This window comes from Manis pentadactyla, chromosome 2 (assembly GCF_030020395.1).
Source record: "Manis pentadactyla isolate mManPen7 chromosome 2, mManPen7.hap1, whole genome shotgun sequence".
NCBI lineage: Eukaryota > Metazoa > Chordata > Mammalia > Pholidota > Manidae > Manis > Manis pentadactyla.
Window position 1 is genome coordinate 138,169,368 of NC_080020.1, and position 11,215 is coordinate 138,180,582.

The 11,215-nt window shown below is 46.9% G+C and overlaps 1 long non-coding RNA gene across 1 annotated transcript; it reads right to left on the bottom strand.

Moving 5' to 3' along the window:
• Nucleotides 1-1,174: 1,174 nt before the first annotated feature.
• On the bottom strand, nt 1,175-11,215 carry LOC118908852 (uncharacterized). Its single transcript, XR_005023393.2, has 4 exons — nt 10,625-11,215; nt 9,372-9,488; nt 5,490-5,618; nt 1,175-3,490 (listed from the first exon to the last, which is right to left on the bottom strand). It is a non-coding gene; the product is annotated as an uncharacterized LOC118908852 (long non-coding RNA).

Sequence of the window (11,215 nt, forward strand, 5' to 3'; positions counted from 1 at the left end):
GCCCAGTTTATCTTTAACTTTGCCCAAATGCTGCTTTTCCTCCTCCAGCCCCTAATCAAGTACTATATAACCTGGGCAACTAATATGGCAAGTAAGCCCAGCCACAGACAACAAAGTAAAAGGCAGGAAGCATCCCATCTTAAAGATAAGATTGCATTTTAACACCCAGGACGTTAAGAAGTAAGATTCTTAACTTACTCTTTAGCAAACAGACAAGACCTCAGCCCACCTTTGGAGAACTGTCCGGAGAGGTGGAGGAGGAGGGGGAGAGGGGTAGATGGGGTGGGGGCTGAGCAGCATTCAGAGGGGTCGCGCTATCAGGGTTTGGAAGGCCGGGTGCTGCGTTTACAGGTGCCTGCTGCTAGGGCAACCCGCGTGTGTGCCAGTCCCTCAGTCCCAGGACTGAGTCACCTCCTGTGTGCAAAACCATTTTTCATGTTAGAGTCTTTATTTTGTAAAAGAATCCCCTATAGGATCCCTGAGAATGGCGAGCTCCTCCTACCCCATTCCCCTCAGGAAAGGTAAAATAAGGTTGACAGATCACACTCCCAAACACCCTGACTTAGGAAGCTTGACCAACTGTGTGCCTGTGAGAAGCCCCAGGAGGGCGAAGTTTGCAGCTATGTAAGGCATTGGGAGAATGGGGGCAGTGTGCGTGTGCGTGTCTGCCCTCAAGTGTCTGAGCCCTGCTGGGTTCCTTACAGGCTGTATGGCCTTAACTCAGTCCCTTTTCTTCTTTGAGCTAGTGATTAAGTTGAACTAGATGGTCTCTGCAGCCCCTGTCTGCCCCTACTCTTCCAGAAGTGTGTTTGATAGAAGTTTCACAGAAGTGGTGAGGGCTTGCAGAAATTGGAATTGACATGAGGAAAGAGTTCAGCCTTCCTTGGGGACCGTGGTCTAGAAAAGGCCTAGACATCTCAAAGGGCATGTGTCTGTAAAGAAATGGGAGGCAGAATCTAAGGCTGGGTATCAGCGCCCACCTCTGAGAGCCAGACAGATAGGTGTGAATGTATTTGTGAGTGGTTGAGTGCTGTGCCAACATTCCTGAAGCATTGTTGCTCTTGTGAAAGTCCCTCCCCCTCCCTACAATAATTTTACACCTTTCTTCCATCTGCCTCTCTGCTGTGCTGAGGCCCCCAGGAAGGAAACAAGCACTGATGGATGTGGAAGCTACAGGAGGGCTGGTGGCAGGGATGAGCTCATGAGCAGGTTTTGGCATAAGCTCCCCTGTACTCCTAGTACAGGCAAAGCCAGGTGGCAGGAGCAGGAGTTCTGTAGGGAACCCCTGGCTTCCAGTCCAATATGATGGAGGCAACGTCTCCACCCACCCCATCCCAACAAAATATTGCAGACACCTCCTCCTCTCAGGGCCTGGAAGGGCAGGCAGGAAATGGACAGGGCTTCTGGTTGGCTCTTGGGGCACCAAGACTGTGATCTGTAAAGCAGTTCTCACCTGTTAACTGAAGCCTGGTCAAGTTTGCAAATTGCATATATGCTCACTAGGGAAGAAAAACAGGAAGAGAAAGGAGGCACCTCTAATGCCCCTTAGGCCTATGTTCCCACCTCCCACATCATACATCTAAGGCAAAGAGCACTGCCCCCAAGTCCATCACCTCCATGAAAGTTGTCAAATATCACCCTGTCTGGTCCCCAGTATAAAAATCCATACCTAGCCTTCCCAGACTTGTGGAAACAATATCCTCCTTAGACAAACCAAGGGTGACAATAACTGAGCTTTAAAAGTGTAATAACTGATGCCTCACTTCAGGAGGCTGCCTCCAGAGTATTCTTAGGAATCTGGACTTCCCAGGAATCTGTTGGTACTCAGAATGTTCTAGGGCTCTTACCATCTCCCCTGGTGCTGCAGGCTTTTCTAGCATACTTCCTTCACAACTCTTGTCGTGATGTGCCATAACTCTTAACAGTTAGTTATTGGGCTGTGTGTTTGTTGTCCACCTGTCTGCCTGACTGTAAGCTTCTGGAAGGCTGGGAGTGGATCTGTGTGGTTGCTCTGCTGGCACATAGTAGAAGCTCACTAACAGCAGTTGGTTCAGTTAGTTAATTAGTAATATGAAACACACTTTATGGTACACCCCAAATTAATTAATTGCAATGCTTTTTAAAAAAGAATCTACTAAATCCTCACATCAGGACAGTTCTTTGTGACTTGCAAAGGCCTTCTCAAAATTTGAATGAAGTGGTCATGTGGCTGAGGTGCACAAGACCAAGTTATCTATCTAGGTCATAAGTTGTCTACCTGATAAATTACAGCAAACATCTTATGAATTAAAGCAAACATGACTATATATGAATTAGAGTGCAAGATGCATATGTGTTTTTAAGATAAAACATGAGACTTCAAAAATCATTCCAGTAGACCTTTCTTGTCATGCCCCTGTCCCCAGGTGGGTGTGTACACTCTGTCCTGTTGGACTGTTGTCAGGTAAGGAAGACTTAAGAAACACAGGTCTCATTGCATCCGCATAACTACTGTGCAGGAAGTAGGACTGTCATGTCCAGGATACTGGGGAAGAAACTACATTTCAGTATTAATAACATAACTGAAAATCATCAGGCTCTTTCTGTGCATGAGGCACTACCCTCAGCTTTTTACATGGCCTTTCTTAGAACACACGAGCAGACAGTGGCTATGAGCATGTATTATCATTAGTCCCCACCTGGTAGGAAAGCAGGCTTGGCAAGTTTATTAATCATCTAGAGCTGCCATCACAAAATACCAGAGACTGGGTGGTTCAAACAACAGATTTATCTTCTCACTGTTCAGGAGGCTAGAAGTCCAAGAGCAAGGTACCATTAAAGTTGATTATCAGTGAGGCCTGCCTCTCTTCTGGGCTTGTAAGTGGCTGCCTTCTCATTGTGTCTTCACATGCCCTCTTCTCTGTGCATGTATGGAGAGAGAGATCTCTAATTTATCTTCCTCTTCTTAGAAAGACATCAGTTTTATTGGATGAGGCTCCATGCTTATGACCTCATTTAACCATAAGGACCCCCCCATAGGCCCAAACTCCAATTATAGTCACACTGGGGGTTAAGGCTTCAACATATGAATTGGGGGGATACAGTCCAGTTCAGAGCAGTGGGGTTGGGTTGCTGACATTAACTTGCACAGTCATTTACCATCTGTGAGACAGAACTGACCATGAACCAAAGTCCTGATCTAAGCTTGCTGCTGATGGTCTCCATTGTGGCAGGTGACCTGTCCAAGCCCTAGGGCAGGCCCTGTATACCAAGTCTTCCTGCTCCAGGTCCACTGTGCCTCAGCTGCACTGTTCAGGTCCCCAGGAACAATTACAGCATAGATGCTCAGCATTAAAGTCAACTGACTCAAGAATAAGAACAAATCTGGGAAGCAGGATTTCTCTTCTAATAGGATATGTGTCTCCCCACGAGTAAAGCAGGATCCATATGATGCAGTAACAGACCCAGAAACCACTATAATGAAATTCCTTCCAGTAGGATTTCACGATTCCTGAATATCATACAAAGAGAATCAGCCTTTGCTCAAGGTAACACTTTCACTTACAGTAATGACTATAGACCACCTTCTGCAGGACAAGTTAATCAACTCTCTATCCTCATATGAGGATAAAATATGGATATTAATAATACCTAGTTTTGGGGTTATTGTAAAAATTAAATGCATGGAAAATATTTCAAACTGCCTAGCATGTGGGACCCACTTAATAAATGATGGCTATTGTAATAATGACAGTATCTTTTCATCAGACTCAACACAATAAAATTGATTTATAGAATTTCACTTGGTTCTTCCACAAGCTGACCTGAACACTTTTGAGTCCTTACTCTGTTTTAAGTACTGGAGAGACAATTTTGTATACAACTCAGAGCTAGGAATCATGTCATATATTCTTCTCTGTGTTCCAGAGCTCCCTCATGGTGCCTGGCCCTTGGGAATCCATCTCTGATCTTCAATAACTGGACCACTATACAACTGCCATTTCTGAGTGACTGATAACATACTAATACATATGCCAACATGTTCATTTTCTCATTCTATTTATTTGTGCCTATTGATTGTGGTTGTGTCTTCACAATTTTGCTTTTGTGAACTTTTTGGTCTACTCAAGCTATCCTCTCTTTACAGTCTTTGATCTAAATCTTCTCTGCTTTTTAATATGCCTTCTTAATGTCCAGGTTTATGTCTAATCTGCCTGGCTCATATGAAGTAACTCATTTCCCCAAAGTTCCTTTCCTTCCACTTCTCAACTAGTTCTTTTTTAAGTAGCTGAATTCAGCCCAAGATGGGATTTTCTTTTTGCCGTCTGTATTCTTTGGGAGATCGTATTGTCTACCGGGAAACTCAAGAAATAATCTGAAGCTCTGCTTTTTAGTACATGAGATTTTTACTGCTCAAGAGATGATAGAAGAAACCATTCTGTCTTGCCTCTATTAGACCAGCTTTGAGATCCATGTTAGGAAAGCCACATCTTCTCTATCCATAGTGTTCATGGGCCAAGAACCTGTATCCTGTAGCTTCTTAGCTTCTTCTATGATGAGCTCTTGTCCAGTGACTCACCACCCAACCTCTATCCCCAAGACTATGAATTCCTACACAGATACACCTCTCCCCAGACATTCCAAGTTCATTCTCTACTGCTTCTGTTGGTTACTGTCTTTCAGAAAGGAATTCTTACTGATATTCATCTTTTTCATCCAAATATGTTCCCTGAGGTCATCTTTGCCAGCCTGAAGACTCAGTAGGGGTGATGGTTCAGGAAATGGACAAACTTGGTTTGAGTTAAGACTTCAACTTTCTGGTTGTGCAAAGTTGTGTGAATTGAGTAAATTAACTTAATTTCTCTGAACTTCAGTTTCATTTCATTTGAATGCCATGTGGAAAGGTAATACATTTGCACATAGGAAACATTCAGTAGTAATAGATGTTGTATTTATCAAATACAATTATTTGAATTTTGGCCATTCTCTGTGATAGCCATATTACAGAGTCATATGGGGCCACGAGATTTACCCCTACTCTCTCCTGTAGAGGCTTCCAGGCTGCTACACTGGCGGAGGTTCCATTTCCTTATCTACTCAGTCTCCACAGTGTCTGGCTCTTTTTCAGTCAAGGTTTTTCCTGCCTGTCCCTCAAATATTAATTTCAAACCCGCCTTTCTCACATGGGTGAGCACCCTGCCAAATAAGTTCCTCCCTCCCCACTCTCTGCCAGGAGCCTGTCATTATTCCATTTTGATCTTTGGTCAGAAAAATAATCCTGTTTTTGGATACCACCAATTTCTCATACCCTTCTTACTCTTCCAAAAAAACTTACAACTGAACAAAAAAAGTAAAGCCCCCACCACACACCCGCTATCCCTAAGCATTTTTCTCCTTCCTTTCCTGGCCACACTTCTCAAACACATGATTGGTGCTTACAGGCTCTTGTCCCTTACCACATATCCCCCGCCTAGTCTCATTCCCAATCACACAGTCTGCAGAAAGCCCACCTTCAGGGTCACAGTGGCTCCATTCTGTCTGATTTTTTGCCTCTTCCAGGCCCCATCTCTTGGACTTCTTGTAGTTCTGCAGTTGTGCTGACCTCCTCCTCCTTTCTAGATGTTTTCTAATTTGCGGAGCTAGAGAAAGCATGGATTTGGGAATCAAGTCAGTCTAGGGTAGATGACCTCTGCTTCATCCCTCCAGGAAGCCTTTCTGCCCCTTCTTGGGCCCCCCAGCCCCACTGTTACAGATGTTCATAGCCGCTGGGCTCTCTTGCCCTAAGACAAGTTACCCAGTCAAGTCTTGTTCCCTCTGTCTGTGAAGCAGGAAGAATGACACCCAGAAATGGGAGACGGGAATGTGGTAGTGTTTGCCTAGCGCCCAGTGCCTGGCCTCTGGTAGATATTTACTAATTGTTATTTCCCATCTTCCCCCCGCCCCTGGCTCACTTGCTTTTTCTCCTTTGATGGTTCTTGCCCCTCTCCTCACCACCACTGCCCTCTCTGTACCATTCAGTGAGTTGGGCTCCACTCCTGCATTGCCTCCTGCTGGGGTACATTTCCATTCGGAGGTCAGCTCAACCTCCCAGTGACCGAATTTTGAACTCATCTTATTCACCACCAAATCAGATCACCCTTCCTGTTTCCCTTTTTCTGCTAACAACACAACCACGTGAGGAGCTATTGTAGGAAATGGGGCTGTTTGTGAACAAGACTAAATTTGAAGGGGGGACATGGGATTAGTCCTGTAGAAGAGGTAATAGAAAAACTCTCCAGAAGGCTGCACAAGAGGTTAAACAGGCCAATTTGGGCTTGATCTAGGCAAAGCATACAAATGAAAAGAGCTATTCAATAATAGAAGTGTAGTTCCCAAGGATATAATGAAGCAGATAGGGAAGCCACAGAATTACTCCTTTGGGGACCACAATAATATAAACATTAACAACTGTCACTTAATATTCAAGAGGTTTCCATAGGCATGACTTCTGCAAACTACAGAAACCAGGACTTCTAGGAGTGTATATTTCAGTCAAAGCATTCATCTTTTATTTAAACATACACTCTATCATAACTTTTAATCGGTCTTAGGAATTGTCTGAGCTTAAGGATAGAATTGGGAAAGAAGAGGTCCTGATGCAGTTAAAGCCAGTAATTTACAAGTATAGATCTGATCATACTACCTCCCCCTTAAATCCTTTTGGTTAAACTAGACATCAGATTCTGGGCATGTTTGGCAAAATCCTTAAGCTACAGCACTTGTTGCTGAGAATAAGGAAAACAAGTTAATGTCGTGTGTTGTACTAAGACAGTTTGAAAGCAGCCACAGGCAGAAAAGACCATCATGTTTGGAACCACCCAGAGCAGTGCCTGAGTCCCTGCCACTTCCTAACTGTGTCCTTAGCCAGATCCTTCACCACTTTGAACCTTAGTTTCCTCATCTTAGAATGGAGAGTTAAAGACTTACTTGGTCTGGGTTGTGAGGAGGATGGAAGGAGCTAATGACTCCCAGGGCTGGGCACAGAGCCTGATGCTTTAGTAGGCAAGCCATTCATTCATTCCACATATAATGAGTACCTGCTATGTGCTAGTTACCATTTTGGGCACTGGGGATATTCCAGTGAACAGAACTGATAAACATCCCCTCCTTAGGAAGCACGCATTCCAGTGGTGAAGGGGCAGGGAGACAGATAAATCAAATCATTAAGTCAGATTACAGGATATGAGATAGTGGTTAGTGGTAGCAAAGGAATAAAGAGGGGAGGAGAGACAGTGCTTTGGGAGTGTGGTGGTGTGGGGGTACAGGACTACTGGTTTAAATAGGATGGCCAGGTAGGGCCTCACTAGGAGGGCAGCATCTGAGATAAGTAAGACCTGAGGTGATGGAGAAGTGTGTTCCAGGGAGGGAGCCTCAAGGGCAGAGGCCTGATGAGGGCAGAGGGGTGGCAGGGCCAGATCAGGTGGGGCCTCAGAGGTCATGGTCAAGTCTTTGGCTTTTCTGTGAGTGAGGTGGGAGCAATGGGAGGGTTCTGAGCAGAGGAAGCACTCAATCCCAATGCTGCTGCCTGCAGTGGGCCTCCCCCTCAGCACCCTTTGGTTCCTACGGGAAGGGAGCCTGGCAGCCCCTCCCCACGAGGGCTCTAAATAGCGGACACTCTCAGAGCGGGCTGCTCCAGCCTGACTCCTTGGAGACAAACAGGTTTAGACAGTTCTGCCAAGAGGTGGATAAGGAAGAAAAGGACAAATGCCAAGCTGAAAACAGAACCCAGAAATCCCTTCTCAGCCTCATACTGCCCCGTGATCACCCCTTTAATCACTCCATCTCAAAAAAGCAAAATGAGTGGCAGCTTTATTCCAGGCCCTGATGAGTTCTAGCAAGAGTGTCATCACACAAGTTAAGGGGGTGGTGGGAGAAAATTCCATTCAAGACTAGGTCTCAGCTGCCCTCTTTCCCCAGAATGTCACCCTCCAGCCTCCCAATGGCGAGATTTGTTGCCCTGTGAGAAACTGTATTACTCTATTCGGACTCTGCCTATAGCTGGCTGGGTGACCTTGAGCCGGTCACTTGACCCGTCAGAGCCTGTGTTTCCACATGGGTACCATAGGGTTAGTAATCCTCTTCCTCTAGGGTGGCTGTGAGGATGCAATGGGTTGATAATACATAAACTTGGTATATGCAAAATAGTGGTGTTCACTTCCTTCTGCTGACTAGCTGTAACCCCAGGCAAGGCAGGCCAAGTCCTTGATGTCACCTGGCTGAGAGGAGGACTTGGCTAGAAGTGACACACCTGAACTCATGCCTCCCACATCCTTCAGTAACAGAAGCAGGCATCTTGGAGGCCCGAGGCAGCCCTGACAGCCAGCCACTCCCTTCTGAGGCAGTGTCTGCTTCTCTTTCCCTTTGCCCATCTGTTAATCTTCTTACAGGAGCTCAGATAGTGAGCTCACTGAGAGAGAGCAACTAGGCCCCAAATGGTAGTTTGTCCTTTAAGGGATCATTGCCCTTTTGATTAGGTGTGATTATGAGACACTTTAATTACCTCTTGGTGATGGGTAAGTAGGGAAGTGGTGCCCAAAACAAAGAATATTTCTAGGGCAAAGTTTGGTTATAAAATGTATTTACACCATTGAGTAGGAATGAAGTTCTTGCATTTGCCAATAGCTGATATTCCCTATGGCACTGTTGCCAGCCCTGGGGCTTCCCCTCCAGGAGGCAGGCTGGGCTCCTGGACTACTCTCTGGTCTCACTAAGGCCTCTGGAGCCTTTCCAAAGAGGGTAGAGTTAATGGTGGACTGGGGGGCCCCCCACTGGCCTGAAGGGCTTCTTTGGAAACAGCCTGAGAGTCTGCAGGGCCGAGAACGTGGCTCTGTTGTTTAGAATGGCTTCTTGACATTCCTGGGTTGCTACAGACTCCTGGGAGTCATACTGCCCCAGATAGTGGGAAGGACACCAGTGAGACCTTGGTGACCCTCCATTCTGGCCTGCCCAGGACAGCCGTCCTGCTCTTACTCTGTCCTGTTGTCCTCTGAAGGACATTTCTTCGTGGCAGACCATATGTTCTGATTTTTGGAATCACAAGAGTCACTTATTTGACAATAGCATATTGATGGCTCTGAGCTAAGCTTTGGGGCTCTTGGTTGTATAGTGAGGGCAGAAGGACTGTGAGTTTGTGTTTGCACACAGTGGGGCCGGGAGTGCCCAACTTGTCCCCTGGCCTCCTGTTTGGAGGAATTTCAGGCTCCAAGTGGTAGGAAAGAGGATTCCTGACATTCATCTGCCTGATCAGCCAACCTTTCCAGCATGTATGTCTTCCTGTCACCTTGGTACAGGAACCCCCTTGGCTGGCCTGGCCTCCCGGAACCTCTCACACACCTTACTTATGGTCTTCCCACCTGCATGCGTGCTGCTTGGCTCTGGAGTCCTCTCTGCAGGTCAGAAGCCTGTCCGTCTGTCAGGGTCTGGTTCACGTTCTTTCCAGGTGTCCTCCTTTCATGGGAAAGGCTGTTTGCCTTGAGAAGACAACCATATAATGTTAGAACCAGGTGGCCCTGAAAGATCACTGTATAGCAGTTTTCAAACCGTGCTGTTGTGGAACCCTGCTGGGAACACGCTTTCAGGGCCTGGGGCTGGGCAGGCCCTGCTCACTGGAGCAGTGACACTTTTCCTTAAGGTGTCCCTGAAGGAAGTGCTAATCAGCTTTAAACCACATTTGAAACCTGCTGGTCTAGTCCAAGCTCCACATTTTATAGATGAGAAGACAGATGAGGTCTACTGGGGGTACGGGGGGTGTCTTCCATAAAATCACCAGTGGATAAGTGGTGGAAACACAGTGGGTCACAACTCTGGCCTGTGAGTTCAATTGCTTAGTTCCATGTGTGGTTCTGCTTTTTCCTAAGAGAGTTACGTCACCTTGTGTAGAGTAGTACTATACACCCCCAGTCCCTGTTCTGAAATCCTTGGGGCCACATGTGTTTCTGAATGCAGAATTTTTCAGAATGTGGAACATACACTGGATTATATGGCACTGCTGGTGGGGTTTAGGGGCAGCACTGCATGAAACATGTCAGTATTTCTGATTCAAAATGTATGAGTTGGCATTGCAGAAGGGGTGATAGATCATAGTCTTGTGTTGGTTCAGTTGAGGCTTTGCTGCCCAATCAATGAACAACAAAATAAGCTTTTGGTTTTTAGAGAGTTCTGGATTTAAAAAATTACGGATAAGGGATTATGAACCTGTAATAATAGTGCCAAACTTGTAGGGTGGTTGTAAAGACCAGATGAGAGGGAAGGAAAAACCCCAACCAGCACCCCCGCCTAGCAGTCTCTGGCGGGTGCTGTCGTCCCATCCCCCATCTCCCAGTTCAGGGCTCTTTCTCCCCAACACCGCCCATCTCAGTGTGCGCCTTGTCTCCTCACCCAGGTGGTCAGTGTCGAGAGGACAGAGGGCTGTGTGTGTGTGGTCATGAGCTGTCAGGCTCACACTTGGTGTGCCGTGCTGAACTGGCCCACACGACTTTCTCTAGAGGAGGCCTCAGCAGTCGGAACAGGAGAAGTGAGGCCAAGGGCCTTTGGAAAGGAAGTGAGGGGCAAAGTACAGGTGGTGGCTGTCCCTGAGAAGTGGTGTTCTGCGAGGATTGGTGTTTACCTCTGGGGCTGGTGTTGTCAGGTGGCCTGGGGACAGCCAGAGGTTGTCAGACCGGCATTTTCCACTGCGCTCACTGTCTTCCTGACTGAGTCCAAGTTTGCTCAGTTCTCAGCCCCTCCAGTTGCCTGCCTCCTGCTTCACTGTTGGCCCTGGGCTCTGGCCTCGTGGGTCCGCTCCCTTGCCTGGGATTGGGTGAGGTATGAGCATGTGAGTGACTTAGGTCCCGCCAATGAGACATTAGAGGCATTGTTGGTATGAGTGGGCTCCATACATGCCTAAGAGGGAAGAAGGATGGTCTTTATTTTTCCTCTGGGAATGTTGTTCACTTTTGAGGCCTGGAGCTGCAGCCTTCTCATGGCCATGAGGGTATCTGGCCTAGGAGTGAGGCTGGCCCATGGAGGGTAGGTAGTGCAGGGACACAGGAACATGACTCCCAACGACATTGCTGAGCTGCTGATGGCTCCACGCCTGGAGCGGTACCCCCTGAACTCCCTTTTGTGTGAGAGAATGAATGCCTTGTTGAAGACATACTGAGTGGTGTTCAGTCAGTATTTGCTGCTGAAGGCATTCTAACTGGGGCACTCCCAGCTG